Source organism: Neopelma chrysocephalum, unplaced genomic scaffold, assembly GCF_003984885.1.
Source record: "Neopelma chrysocephalum unplaced genomic scaffold, ASM398488v2 Primary Assembly neopelma1_96737, whole genome shotgun sequence".
Taxonomy (NCBI): Eukaryota; Metazoa; Chordata; class Aves; order Passeriformes; family Pipridae; genus Neopelma; species Neopelma chrysocephalum.
Genome location: NW_020925381.1, coordinates 1,554,959 through 1,570,973, shown reverse-complemented (window position 1 = coordinate 1,570,973; position 16,015 = coordinate 1,554,959). Strand labels below are relative to the sequence as shown.

The window sequence follows — 16,015 nt, the reverse complement described above, 5'->3', positions numbered from 1 at the left end:
TTTCCCCTGCCCAGCCTCATCTGTGTGTGCCTCTTCTGCAATCTGCAGTCTGGACCAGGGCACTTTGCTGTGTTTTGCTGCCTGCTAAAACTTGCCCTGATAAGGCATTTAGTTTGCAAGATCTCATGGATTCAGGTGGCACAGACCAGTTGGAAGAGGACAGCATTGCATCCACCTACGAGTGATGACAGATTTACATGGACCTCTCTTTGGGAAGGCTGGGAGGGAAATGTGTGCAATGCAGAAAAGGGGACAGCAGGCAAACTTCTTAGGAGGTTTCTAAATTACCATGCTTAAAATCATGTATTTCAGAAGTTAAAAAGGCAGGGACTTTTCAAATATTTAAGGAAATATTGTGTCCAAAACGCCTGCTACAGGTTTTGTTCCATGTGATAAAATATTGTCTTTCCTAGCATTTTTTAATCCATATTTGTGTGAAAAAAATGATAATTTTCTAAATAAATGTTCTATCTGTATTTTCTCAGATGTGGTATAGGAATGTGAGCCCAAATATAAACTGGTCTAAATTATTTAAGTATTTATCCAACGGCCTTTCAAAGAGCCTATGGAAAGCTCTCCAGATTCAACTGTATATTGCTGTCCCTATTACAAGCATCTTCTCAAGAAATCAAAATATTGAAACTATGTCAGAACTGGTATTAACTTCAGTGGAAAAGACCTGACTGAATACTGTCTCAGCCAACCAGCACCTTTTTGAGATTTACTATATGACATTCTTTTCCATCAAGCAAAGCCTCTGGACTTTTCTGAAAACCTCTCTTTGCTGGGTGCCATTCTGTCATCATTCTTATTTTACAGGCAGAAAACTGAGGCAGACAGGTGACCTCCTTAAAGCTATCTAGTAGGCAGTGGCAGGTTTGGTACTCATCTCTTCCATGTTGCCATACAAACTTTTATATTTTCATTCAAGATCCCATAAAAAGGGCTGATGAAATCATGACCCATATTACAAAATCTTGGTTTCCTCCCTGTTGGACAGAATTGTTCTTTGGAAAGTGTTGTGGATGACGAAAGTTTGGTAAGGGAACAGAGGAGAGGCAGTTACAAGAAACAAAAGCAAAAGAAAATGAAGAATGTAAATAATTCTGAACCAGTGCTCAGGGAAGGAACAGCTTAAGGCAGAAGTTTGTCTTTGTCTTCCTCCTTAATTTACTAAAAGTGAACAACTGTTACACAAAGAGCAAGTTCAGTGAAGTTGGGTGGGTTTTTTGGTATGTATTGTTGTGTTGAAACACCCTGCTGCAACCCCAGAGTTTTACTGCAAGGTACAGTCTCAGCATGAGCCATCTTCTCATAGTAAATTTTAAGCTTGTCTCCCCAGGAGCCTGGGCAGGACTGGGTAGGATGGTGTGCTTAAGACAAGCATGAAATGGGACAGCTTGCAGCTTTCCATGGATTCCTCTTCTTACGAGAAGCAATTTCATTCTGGAACAAAGAATGTCAAGAGCAAAATGAGCACAAAAAACAAACTCTGTGTCTAAGTTAAGCACTCACTAAAGTCAGTTACTCTCAAACTGCAAAGGTCCTAATACTCTTCTAACTTGTTTTATCTCACCGATTTTTTACTGATTTTAATGTCATTAATTCTGATTTATAGCACTAGCTATACAGGGAATGGTGTTATCAGTTTGTAATATCATGCTGCTCACTGAATTTGCAGCCATAATTATGTTTTTAGAAGCAAGTTAGAGTTTCCTATTGGAACCACAGCAAGATGTATTTAAGAGATAGCAATTGCACATCCCAACACAATTTATACGATTGAGGAGTGAATCAGCTTAGAAAAAAGTTAGAGAAGATCTATGTCTCTTTTCATCCCTCACAACTCCCAGAGATAATTTTTCAGGTTCCAGCCAATGCTGAGAGCTTGATTGTTTTTTGTCTTTTCACATACCAAAATTCCTCACTTTTTTTCAGCATCACAAAGCTGAAACATGGTGCCCTGGAGCCTGATATTCTACCTGCCTTACAGAAATGCGGTGAATCTAATCTTACCTGTTTTCCAGGTAAAATCCTCACTAGTTCCAGTATAATTCAGGATCAGAGTAGAAGCAGATAAGATAGAAAGCATGAGTTGGAGGTGGGTGTGTGTGTATATGTGTGTAATAGCCATCACACAGCATGGGAGCTTATTCTGTGATAGCTGATGCTGATAGAGGGGCAGGTGGAGAGAGTGTTCCAATTTCTCTTATATCATCTGATAAATCTGTTCTGGAAAGGCTGTTCCCAGAGGATCTGAAGTGAAGCTGACTTTCCTAAACCTCAAACCACAATGTTATTGCTGGGGAAAAAAACCCAAAACTTTTACTGCTTTGAGGATTTTCTTGAGGTTTCTTTTTACTGGAGACAAATTTAAACAATGAATATTATGTGCTATCCTTCTTCCATTTCTTCTGTTATCATTCTTCTTTCCCAGAATTGCCCATCACTGGGCACTCTTTAGTGTCTAGAAAAATGTAAATGCTTAAAACTTTTGTGGAATCTAGTTTTTAAAGACATTCTAGTATGAAAATATTTCGGTGAAACAATCAATGTAATTTCTACCTCATCTTATAGAAGAAAATTCTTTTCAACTTATTTTGTCTGGAGAAATTTGCAGTGCATATCACAGACAACTTTGTGCTAAATCCAAATGCTGTTGAGCTGCATCAGCAATAATCTCAAAAAAGTCAGCTCACAGTTATTTCTAAAGACAGAGAGACAGTTCATAGATTAGGATAGCTCTCCCAAAGATTACAGGTATTGAAATATCATTACATAATCCCTATAGCCCAAGAGTTTGACATTTTTCAGAGGAGAGTTTTTTTCTTCAGATTTTCTGTCTGGTGGCGCGTTAACATTCAGTATGTGACTTATGTGTCCAGGACAATTTTTATCTTATGTGAATCTGTAGAGATTAGGAGGTCCTAAGTAGACAGGATCTAGCAAAGGAATGCACTGGCTTCTAGGAAAATTCAGCTGACCTGTGTTCTCCTGATTCCTTTTCATCTACCAGGAAGAACAGCCCCTGCACTGGTGACAAGAGTTGTCTAAAGCAATAAGGTGCCTCTCTGTCCATCTCTGCCCACCCCAGGGCATGCAAGGTTGGCAAATGTCTGTGTGCACAGCCTGACTTAAGCCCGCAGTCATGCCAGTGGTTAGAGGCATCAGGCAGCCACGTACAAGCCTCCTTGGATCCTGTAGATGCAAACTGTGTTTCAGATTAAACAAGTTGTGCTGTGTATGTGACCTATGGCTCAATATAAGACAGGAAGACTTATGCTCTTTTATTGTCCTTACTATTTGAAAGAAAACTGATGATCAGCCAATCCTTTTTTTGATGTTCACTTGTGGGACACATATCAGCTCACAACAGGGACATTCTGCATGTGCTTTTATCCCTTGGCTGATGCTCCAGGGATTCTGATCTGAATCTGTCTACATATAAAAGCAGGAAGGGAAGAGAGAGTGAGAGTCCCCAGCTCCCATCACAGATGGCTGATAATTAGTGTACTGCTTCCATCTCCTTAAAAACACAGCTAAGGTAGTTTTCCAGTGACAATGTGATGACTTCAAGCTGTTTTGCATCTCAGTAATGCTCTTGGAAAAACACAGAAAGAATCTCTACCTCTGAACAAAAATAAACACTTGAAAGTTTATTTTTGCTTATTTACATTGGGTCAAATATTAAATGTCCTTCAAATGTATTGGGAATTAAATAGGAAATTCTGTCTGAGTGGTACCTGCAGACTTAAGGAAGTGGAGATATATCGGGAATAACTGCCAAAACCTTTCAGACATAAACTTCGTAATAGATCTTGAAAGTAAATATATGTTAAATCAAAAGGCATAGATGGCTGAACCATCACCCCCATTTCAGTTTCTGGTTTAACCGTCTGGTCTTAAAACAAGTCTCTGCTCTGAGTCAGGAACCATGTTCTTACTGTGGTGTCTCCTCAGCTGATTCAGCCCCATGGCTCCAGGTGCACACGGTCTGTCCCACAACAACCCTCGTGAGTACAGCACTGCTACTGATAGGCAATGCAGCATGTGCAAGCTTCTAATGAGTGAACCTTTACCAGTTCTCAAGTATCTTTTCATTTTCCACCTAAAAAACTTCCCAGACAAATGAAAATTCCCAGACACCCTATGATTTACAAACTTTCGTTGATAACACTGAATTTTCCAGGGAGGCAGGACATAGGACCCCACTCCATGGATCTCTGTTTTCCTCTGCAAGGCCAATCTCAATCACTTCCTCCAGCCACTTCTTCTTTTCATCATTTCTTCCCATGTTAGAAATGACATCTCTTATTAATTTTTCTGCCTCACATTCTTGATTATATTTCTGCTCAAGAGAGATGGCGACCTTCTATCACCAATAGCTCTGAGGAATGGTGAGGCTAAGGATGGATCCTGTAGGATGTCTATAGCAGTTTTGGACTTTTACCTTAAGCCAGCATCTCACTGTTGGGACTTTTTCCTATTCTTCACTGATTGCTGTAGTTCATTTGGAGAAGTTAAACAAAACAGTGCAGTTACTAAAATGAAAATGCTCTTAAGAGAGTCTTCAGTATGCTGAAGAATCATCCAGATGCTACTGCAACTCTAAGTAAAATCTAAAGTTTGCCATGAAACCTCAATTTTAGTTGAATCTGTGGGACAGATTCTTACTTCACACCTATTGGGAGATCAGCTAATGCCGAGTGAGATTAACAGCTGACAACCTGTTTGCCCTCAGTGAAGACGAGATGAAAAATAGTCAGAATACGCTTTTTCTGGGATCTGTGCAAGAATCTTGCAATCTCAGTAATGCTGTGCAGACAACACAAAACAAAGTCTGACTGTGTCTGGAGCAGCCCTGGATCTGACATTGCTTCTGAAGGATCATCTGTGGGCCTTTGTGCTATGTCTCTGGGTTTAATGCATTTCCTCAACAATCCAAAAAGGCCTGTACTGAGGGTCAAGCAATGTGCTTTGACTCTGTTGTTGTGGTTTAAGCCCAGATGGAAAATCAAGCACCACGCAGCTGCTCACTCAACCGCTCTCTCTCCTCCCCCATCACAGTGGAATGGGAGGAGAATCAAAAGTAAAACTTGTAGGTTGAGATAAGAACAGTTTAATAATTGAAAACAAAGTAAAATACAATAATAATGGTAAATAATTATAATTAATAACAATAATAATAACAATGGTAGTAATGGGAAAGGAAAAGAACCCAAATAAGTGATGCACAGTTCACCAATCACAGACGCCCCTTCCGCCCTCCCTTCAGGTGACTCCCCTCAGTTTATATACTGGGGATGGTGTTCTACAGTGTGGAATATCCCTTTAGTCAGTTTGGACCACCTGTCCTGGCTCTCTCTCAGTTTCTTTTGTGGACCTCCTCACTGGCAGAGCGTGAGACACAAAAAAAGAAAAAAAGAGTCCTTGACTCAGGATAAACGTAACAGCAAAAAACCAAAACACCAGCATGTTACCAACACCATTCTCATTTCTAATCTGAAACACAGCACTGTACCAGCAGCTGAGAAGAAATTAACTCTATCCCAGCTGAAACCAGGACACCTCTACATGCACTGAGGAGGGCTGAGATGCGATCGGTTTTTCCAGATGGAAGAACTATTATCATACCAATTTCCTGCAGTGCTTTCTTTCTTTCAGCTTTTTATCATTTCTGACAAGTGCGATTAATATCAATTCTAACCCTCCTTTTTATTGACTTAACATTGTTCTATAGTGCCTCTAACTCATTCTGGTCCCATTTTTAAAGCCTTCCATTAATGCAATGTATTAGTAACTAAGGAATACAGCCAGTGTCATTAGTGTTTAGTACTGAAAGTCTCTATAGTTTAGAGAGAAGGTAGTGGTTCCCCAGACTGCATGTTATGACTCTTCCATGCACTTATGCTGATTGACATGAACTTAGGGAGCAGAAACAAAGTACAGGTTCTTTCTCCTCTGGAGAAAGACAGGAATGGCTGTGAAAAGTGAAAAAAATTTTCTCCCAGTACACCTATATAACAGTTTGCTGATAGAACTTTTTTTTTTTCTTCTTCACTTATGCATCTAAAATCACACTGTTCTTATTTTGGTTGGTTAATGTGTCTGCCCACTTTTTTGGTAAATCACCATGTGGGGAAAATATGCATGTGTGAGAAAAACTCTGCTAAGTTAAGCTGAATTCACTGGATGCTGCCAAAACATAAAACAAAAAACAAAAGTAGTGCTTGGAGAAGGTTTTGAGAGACAAATTTCTAGATTTTTGGAAATTGCCCAGATTTTTGGAAATTGCAATGAGGCAGTGGGCTGAACAGTGAGAGACCTACGGAAGAAGATGCTTTCTCAGTGTGGGTGTACATTGTTGTTGCTTTCTGAGATCAATCAGTGTTTAGAAAACTGCCTCCAGCTGGTGAAATGATCATGTAGCTCCAAGGTGGCACTACTCAGGAAGCCTGAATATGCTGGTTCAGATCACAGTCAATGAGTGCAGCAAACACTGATCTTGTTGGATTTAAGAAGACCTTTTCCTTGTTTGAACTCCTTTGGGTTTTAATTTAAGCATATGACTAAAAGGTACCAGACTGAAAGTTTTTGATTTCTTTTATTTATTGTTTTAGTTGGTCATTTTGGATTTGGTCATATTGGCAAATAAATGGAGGGAAATAACTATTTGCATACTTATTTTGAGCAAGGGTGATTAGCAGACAGCATGAAAGTGAGATTTGTTCAATCAGTGCAGTTTGGATACAGATAAAGGGAGTGTTCACCAACATAGCCACTAAATACCTCAGCTGTTTTCCTATGAAACCACATAAGGCACCTTCTGAGCATTTTTGTTATTATCAACTTACATTTATTACATTGGAAAGGAACTGAAGAGATTGAAGAAAATCATGACATTAGAGCAAAAATAAGAAGCTCTTACACTGTCCATTTCCATCTCCAAGTTTACGAATGTCTGTTTCTGAGGACATCCTATATGCTTTGTGATTCAGCATTCTGAAGCTCCCCTTCTCTATACGTTCCAGTGCAGATCATTTCAAGTAGGTCCCAATGCTTTTTATTGCACAGCTTTGCTACTCAGGTATAACTTCAGATCATCGTTTTAATGCAGCTATTGGAAGACAGCTGGCTCATCTTCTGCCAGAACTGAGCCTCTGCAGAGTGAGTGCTCCATCATCTGCAGTACGTGGAACTGGTGTGACCTGTTTTCGAGGTAACACTGTAGGTTTCTGTCTTGTAGTGCCTGATTGGAAGGCTTCAATGCCTTCCCATTTCCCTGACGTGCTCCTCAAGGTCTTTCCAGCTCCTGTGCCACCAGCAAATAAAGCCTGCAGCTGCAGTGCAGCTCTGCAGTCAGACCTCTTAGTGGCATTAGCCCACCATTAAGACCTCTGCAGTGTATATGAATTTTTCTTCTGTAATGAAAGGAAGGGTAAGAGTCACCTTTAGCTGACTTGAAAACAGTAGATGAAAACTGGCTCGGTTTTTCAAAACCTATAATTGTGACATTCTGCATGGAAAGCTCCACTTGCAAAGATGGATGTTTCATTAATTTTTAAGGATGTGAAAGTGTACTGGAACATTAACTAGAGCATTTGCTGTCTAGCCAATGCACTAATACCATGCAACAGTCATATTATTTTATTCTGTTAAAATAGTCATCAAAAAGCTAGCTAAACTTAAAATGGTGAAACATCAAATTGCAGTTTTATTCTTATGAGTGATTACTTTGAAGATATAACTACTTTTCTCACTGAAAAATTACTATGAACTCTCCCTCAAAAAACCTTGAATAATGTAAATCTCAATCTAAAATGCTGCCTGAGAGAGATGGGGTAAATTCTATTATTCATAAAGAGCATTCTAGCCCTGGAAATTAATTATCTCTAAACCTCATTTTTCTCTATTACTACTCAATACCCTGTTAGCAGACAAACAACACCTGGTGGCTATATCTGACCATTGTATTAATGCAGTGATGTTTCCTCTCTCCCTTTAAAACAGGTTCCTCAGATAATATTGGAAATAATGTGGAAAGCGAACTGACTGCCTTCTCCCTTACTTGAGGTCTTCTGTAGTCACCCATGTTAGTCCAAAAAAAGACATTAAACTGTCTGACCCAAGGGAAATGATTATATAAACAGGCAGCAGTTAAAAAATGAACATTGTTTGTAAAGTTGTCTGGGAGCTGAGTATCTTCCAAAGTTTGCTGAGAGTATCTGGTTTCACCAACAACGATTTTCCTAAACTTTGACTGTGGTTTTCAGATTTTGAGGTAATGTTTATCCTCCTCTGGCCCAACAAAACCAGTTTGGATGCATGTATCCAAACAGAGGGAAAGGCAAAGGCACTTGGCAAAGAGATTAATGCCAAAAGAGCCAGGAATGCAGATGGCTGTTGATAAATTCAGGAGAAAAGGTCAGGGCAGACTATGAACTTTTTACTTGGGAAAATTCTCTTTTAAAACAAAGCTTGCATTTCTTTGATTTTGGTATTCAGTTTTTCTCTAAAGTCCTAAAAATGAAGAACCACACATGATTTCCATAAGGACACTTAAAGTAGTGTGGAAATAGCACATTTCCAAAATGTATATTTTATATGCTGAATGCCAGTGCATAAAGCACGTCAGCCTCATGTTACGCTCTTGCATCTTGGGTGCTACTGAGACCCACTTAAGTGTTAACTCATTCTGTTAAGTGTAGGGATTGCAAGAATATGAAAGTAAGCATTAAAAAAAGAAAATTAAAAATTCAAAAAAACAAGGCAAACCAAAACATCACAGAAATGATGCCTTTCATCTCCAGGTTTGAAGAATCCAGGTGGGACATACTGCATGTTGTAATCACCATGTGAAAGCTAGAAATATCTCTGGGAAAGACCAGAGGAAGGATGTGGTTTGCATGTGCCAAAGTGCAGTGTCTAGGTGTTGTGCTGAAACTAATTAAAAAATGTTTTGTAAACTGGGAAAGATCACAAAATAGACACCACCCAATCTGTCACCCCAGGGAATTTGTTTTCAAGCAATCTACGGCATCCTTAGCACTGCGTAAAATATGTTCTGACAGATGCCATGTTCCCTTAATACACTCAATTCGATTAATTGTGCTGTTATATTTAAGCCTCTTTTGTAGCTATTAGCAGATAGGAAACAATAATTATTAGACCTTCATTAGGATAGAATTTTAATTCTGTTTATCCTTTCTGCAACTACAAGAATCCTGTCTGTGTAGGAGCAGAGAGTACAGCTGCAGTGAAGGAAGAAATGGAATACACTTACAAAAGGTATAATGCAGCTTCATCCAAATCGACCTGTATTTTCCTGCCTTACTGTTACTTTCTGCATTTTAAATACATGTTATCCCTTTTCCAGAAGAACATTCTGCTGGTATTCTGAAATCCTCTCTTATTGAAATAGAAGCCTTGGAAGAAATCTTTGTTATTGGAACGTATTTTCTGGTTGGCTTACGATATTTAAAATTTTTCTGACCTCCAGTATAAGCATTGCAAATTCTCCAAAATAGATTCTGCCACCGAAAAGTTGCTAAGCAACTAATCCCGTCTGATCTATTGTAGTTCAAATAAACCAAAGAGACAGATAAAAGAGAGTTTATAAACCTAATGTGTTTTGAAAACAAACAAACCTAAACCATAAACAAACACACACATAATGTATTATATCAGGAAATAAATAATTCTGCAGGAAAAAGAAAAGCCCATAAGAAGTGCATGAAGATATTTTAAGCAAAAGCAAAAAGGGGTCAGCACTGTCATTTCACTGGTCCAGACTGGTTGTTGCCTCAGTCTGCTCTTTGGCATCCTTAATGGTTACTTTCTTGTTCTTTTTGCTGGGTAATTTTCTTTACACGGTATAAAAAGCAATATTTAGGTAGTTAAAAAGAGCTTTTACTCTTTGTTTTTTTATTTTTTTTTTTTTTTTTTTTTTTTTAGATTTAGCTCTATATTCAGGGGAAACAGCTCTGTACTTCCACGCCTTGCTTCCGTTGTCCTGTTATTGCAGTCTGTGTGGTTAAATCCAGAAGGAGGAGGAGATGGAGCCTCTTATTGTGAGTAAGAGGGGGTGCCACTGGTCTTGGGCAGCCCTCCAGACACTTATCATCTTTATAGCCATATAGCTTTTCCTGTTTGAGGCAAAGTATGCATGGCTTTTGTCCACATGGGTGACTGTGAGAGGTTTTTTTTCCATCTTGTTTTGCCTCCCATGGGTTCATATTGTTGGGTGGACAAAAATTTTGTCTTTTATTTAAAGGCCAGGGCCCTGACAGCTTCAGCTGCTACAACAGTTTGCTCCCCTGATTACCTGTGCCTGGGATTTTGAGGCTCAAGTTTCTGTGAGTTACTGTAACCACCGTAAGGTTGTCCTTATCGCAATAACCCCTTGGGTGCTTTCACCTTGACAGGATGCTATATGTGAATATCCTTTCCATGATCAGGACCTCAGTGCAAGATTATTGTCACAATATTTAGTGCATGTTCTTAAGGAAGAGGAAGCTGACCTTATTGCACTAAGTCTTTGTGCAGTTGGATTTCTGCCTCTCAGGCTCTCACACTCACAAGTGCCAAGACATCTGTGTTCGGGTGGTCTGTGTGAGGATTGCAGGGTCTTCCGTGGATGGACTGTCCGGCCTGTGGGCTCACATGGCAGAAACAACATTCATACTAATTCTAATTCTACAAACTGTTACTAATTTCTGCACCGATTTGTTAGCAGAGTCACAGCTCTTTACTGACAGACTATAAACCTGGAGGTGTCTTTGAGGTGAAATTCTGGGAATTTGAAAACAGAAAATAAATCTTCACAGTTACGTTCTCTAGTTGTGTGTTTATTTATATGCTGCAACTGCAACACTGGAGGTCTTTAAAGTCATTACAAGAGGGACAGAAGAAGACTTGAAAGGGAAAATGGTGATTATAAGACAAGATAATGGAACAGAAAAAAATAGCAGAAAGAAAAACTCTTTTCACCATTCCCAGTAAGAGGATGGTCCTTTTCAGGCCTGACTTAAAGCTAGGACTTTTCCACTGACTTGTTTGGGCCAAGACTCTGTTTTATTTTAGTATAAAAACTACTTGATCTATAGCAAAGGCCAATACATAAGTCAGAACTAAATAGGCACCTCAAATCACATTCTTTTCTCATTATTATTCACTTGAGATACAACTTCTGTTCCAGCCTTGTTAAGCTGTCTGACAGAGAAATCAGTCACTCCTCAGAAATAAAGAAATGGAAATGAGTTATTTCTATTTTCTCCTGGTGTTTATGCGAGTTTCCCCTTAAGCACTTACCAGAATGAAAGCTTTTCATCTAACACGTTAATTCTGTACACCTTTTCCCTGGGACCAAGAAAATAAAATAATAGAGGTATTTAATGAAAGGGAAAAAGGAATCACTGGAGAGGAAACACTCCAGGAGCAGGTAACTCTCACAACTTAGTGAATACAGTCAGCATAATGATTAGACCTTTTTAATGACTATCATTGCATGTGAATGCTATTGATGGAAATTCCAAGTGCTCATAGGGAAAGCAGATTTTCTCATAATATACAGAGGAAGAAGAATAGGGATTTGGAAAGTTAGCTCTTCCCCTGGCATTTTTAAACATGTTTTCTCTCAGCATGCCAGATTTTATTATTTTAAGGAGATCTTGGGAGTGAAGAGTTTGGTTGAAACTCAGATATGCATTAAATTCTTATGTTTTGCAGATGTTCTGCAGTACTTTAAAGAAACATTTTAGTCTGTCATGTATTCCACTTAGCAAATGCTATGAGTTCTTCTCCAATATTGACCACTCTGGACTATTCAGTTTACCACTACTTTGAGAAAGGACACGTCACTTTTCATTTTACCTGTAAAAATCCTCATCCCTCTGATACTTCTAGGCTTGATCTCATATAATGTCATTCAAGGACCAGAGAGAGGAAACAGTTCCTGTTGGGGTAGCATCTGTGTGAGGCCCTGCAGGGAGCAGAAACACCTGGTAGGATTGGTATGGGGGATTCTTATAGCCTCTCTCCTGTTATGCCTGCAAAACCATGTCACCATGCTTCTTATCAGCAGCGCTCCTGAGGATTGTTCTTTCTGCACTGGAGAGATCATAGCCTGTTTAAAAAGTGATCTATTGAAGCCAAGTGAGCTGAAGATGTATGCCAGCATACCTTGTTTTTTTCTCCTCTTGCTTCCTCTCATTTCATGATATCTAATGCATAGGTGTTAATTATTTTCTTAGCTAGTAGAAGATCCTTAGTCTGTCCCTGCAGTAAACAAAAACATTATACTGCTTGCCATCTTTCACATTAATAAGCGTCCCCTTTACACAAATCTGTTGCTTTGTAGGTTTTTATTTCCTGAGGCCTTGCACAGCAGATGACAAACTAGCAAGACTTGTTTGAAGGAGATTTACCGATGTGAGCAAATTTTTGCAGACCCCTCATCCACGATCCTGTGGCAGGCAGAAGATATGAGTGACGAACTTTTGGTCAGTATTACTGCTTGTACAGAACTGCTGAGCAGTTATGTTTCTTGAATAAGAGTCCTGCATTTAGTTTCTCACCGTGGGGCAGCAATTGTGCTCAATACTCAACTTTTCCTTGAAAAGCTGATATTATAAATTACCCAAAGACTGTGTTTAAAAGCATTTAATTTCCTTTGTTGCATGCAGTGTTTATGGACTGTTACTGTGTGATGTCTTTTGGTTTACAAAGCTGATTTTAGTCTGCAGGAAAGGTGTATTTTGAATCTTAATTTCTCGCATCAGGGTTAAACTTCTCTTGTGATGCAAATAGTTTAGAACAATCTTGTCTTGGCCGTAGATTATACTCTTGCAAACCCAAATGTGATTTTTTGTCTTATGCAAAACTCCATTCTTGCTGTTTTCTGATAAGAGAACATGGGTAGTAGGTGGTGTGAGACAGTGGAGCAGCAGGCCTCAACTAAGCCTGCTGCTGTATTTTCAATATCAGCCCTTGTGTAAATCAATTAATACTCATGAACTGTGTCTATGTCTGTCCAGAGCCCTTGCAATGCTCTGCTACAGGGGATTAACAAAGCTTGTTTTATGCAAAATAGCACACTGGAGATAATCAGAAGCTTCTCAAGTACTATGCCTTGAATATGGGAAATGGACATTTTCTAAGTGATGCTGGCATCCAGAACTTAAACTTTTCTGGAGGTAAAACAAGCCAATCCATCCATCTACCCTTCTACCATAGTGCAGTTGGATATCAGAGCTGCGCCTGTGTGCGTGAACCCAGTGCTCCTGAGTGGTTAATTTGGGGATAACCCAGGAGCTCCCCAACCAGCTGTCACCAGAAGGGAGACAATGGAGATGATGGACCCTCTTGGTACCAGGTGAGAGACTTAACTTCTGGCCAACTTGACAAATAGGTGTTCAACTGCATGGTGCAGGAATCTTCCTAGTGGTAACTATGTCCTTGTCCAATTCATATGCTGAAAAGCACCACTCAATATTCTGGTGGGACAATCTGACCTTTCCTTCCAAAGACTACTTTAGGCAGTCCTGGTTGCAGAACTGATCAAATAGTGCATAGTTAAAACACTTGTAAACAGGCATAGTAAGCCATTCATACGGAAAGGGTCATGCAATGCAGTCTTTTGTACATTATTAAGCTATTTAAGCTCTTTGCATCTGGTTTATAAAATATATAGTGATGGATTATTCTCGTGCTTGAGTGGTCACGTGAAACTATAGCCAACTGGGCTGTAAGGACTAAGAAGGGCAGAGTTATGAGTAGTCTCACTCCATCCAATTCAAGATCCTGCTGCAAGGACTGCTGCAGCAGAAACAGCTATCACCATCCAGAAAGCAAGCTATGACCTTATTTTGAAGATTTGATTTCCAGTGTGAACATCACTTAATGGTAAAGATCTCAATAAATTTATTTTCCTTTTCTTTCTGGCTTTATGTTCATGTCTGTCCTTAAGTCTGAGTCTTCATTTTTTTCAGCTTGGCCTGGTACTGGTCATTTCAGACATCATGGCTTTCCTGACACAACAATGTGACAGCAGACACCATGCTGACATCATAGTTCACCAAAGAAACTACAGGGCTCCTGTTCTGGAGGACTGGCTTCTCTGCCTGCCCTCCTGTCCCAGCCTTTTTAACTAAGAACTTTCAGTAGATTTTGTATTAGACAAGGAAAATCCAATAGCTTTCCCAATGAAGGAAGGTAATTTAAAAAGAAATGAGGAAGAGAAAAAGGGTCAGGTTAAATCCTGCAGCCCTTTAACTGTCGTTACAGTTAGCCACCTTCTGATGAGCTTCAGTGCTTACAAGGATCCCTGCTGTTGATAAAACAGCCAGAAAACCACCAACAAAACAAAACAAAATAAAACAAAACAACTCACCTATCCACATCTCCAAACCTCTGCACAGGGTCTGAGCACTTCCTGCTGAGATGGGCACCAGCTTCATTCAGCTGACAGTGGGAACAGTGGTGCTGTAGTTCGCTGAAGAATAGCCTGTGCAGAATCTGGTCGTGCAGCAAGCACTGTGATGAGTGGTATCTCAGGGTGCACTGGTGTCAGCTGTCTCAGTATCAACTCTGAAAGTTTCTATAAAAGCTGCTCTCACCCTGCCTGGATGCGGGAACTGACCTGAGCTCAAGTGAAATGCCAACAGTCTTGTCTTGCATGCAGCATCTTCTAATGGTGCATTTCACTTCTGGATAATGAAAATGTTTCTTGGTGCATCCCAAGTAGCTGTAAAAGGGAGAAAAAGGAGAAAAGAACTTTAAAAAGAGAGCCAAATGTCTTTCACCACCTGTTAATATGTCTTAGGCTAAAGTTTATCCCAGACACAGACAAGTTTAGCTTTTTACAGAGTGTAACCGGTTGCTGCCAGTTTGTTAATATTTTATTCAAAAATATGACCCTGCACATAAAACATGGTGATTCCAAGGACACCCTGGTGCAGGCAGAGGTCTCCATTTATGCACAAAAGACACACAGACAGCTCCACAGACCAACAGGAACATTTACAAGATTTTCTTAGTGAATGTCACCTCTTGAGCTGGGGTGAGGTAATTTGGTGTTTAATCACCCTAGTGTCATTATGAAATGTTTTGAGATTATCTGCAAGGTACCTGAAGAGCTTCATGATGTGTCCTGATAGTAAGGTACTTTTATGTCTAATCAGTGACAAACAGTAGCCTTATTTTGAATAGTGGCTTTCTGTTGATTTAAAAAATGAATTCATTCCACCCTTGGTGATAAATGGACGTGATTAGGGGGTTCCAAAGCCAAACACTTAAACAGCACAGAGTGTCAGAATTATGTCTCCGATCTCATTTCAGCTGCCACTTTATATCTTCTGATACTGTAATTATGTGCACACTTGTTTTTCTTCAAAGTGACCCATGACTGGCTGGTGCTTGGTTACATGAGCAGTTATTTGACATTTATTTTATCTTCTTTATCATACACATTTCAAACCCTACTGTGAAGATAGAATAATTAATTTCTTCACAGGCCTTTTAAAAGTGTCTGTCACTGTGCTATGTGAGTGCTTTAAACATAAGACTTCATATATTTCCGTGAATTAAAAGGAGTATTTGTATTTGTTTCACTAATGAAAGGATGATTTTAACAGCAACTAGAAAAATAAGTGTGGTGAAATGTTTAGGGATACAAAATGGTTCACTATCATATGCCACAGAAACATGTCAAAGACCAGTTCTCATTGCCTTCAGCTGCAGCTCTGAGAGCTCAGGTCTCCTACATTCCCCCTTGCTCAATGGCACTTGAAAAAATGTGTCATATGCTTAGTGATCTGTAAAATATTGAAGCAACACATCTCCTGTTACACAGGAACTCTTAGGTAGATACCCGAGCTGAAATGCGACTCTTCAGGGCAGTGTTCAACAGTACAAATGAAGAAACATCCTTGTTATCCCTGCAGTCATCCATCTTGTTACACAGTCCTTGTCTATCAGCCAAACAGCTCAGCACACTGGGGGATCCAAATAACCCTTT

At 39.5% G+C, this 16,015-nt stretch overlaps 1 long non-coding RNA gene across 1 annotated transcript in view; it reads right to left on the bottom strand.

The window, feature by feature from the left end:
• The window catches only part of LOC113981735, a 67,176-nt gene extending 52,365 nt beyond the window's left edge, over positions 1-14,811 (bottom strand). The window contains exon 1 of the long non-coding RNA XR_003538513.1: positions 14,390-14,811. This is a non-coding gene — a long non-coding RNA (uncharacterized LOC113981735). The remainder of the gene's footprint in view (positions 1-14,389) is intronic.
• Positions 14,812-16,015: the final 1,204 nt, after the last annotated feature.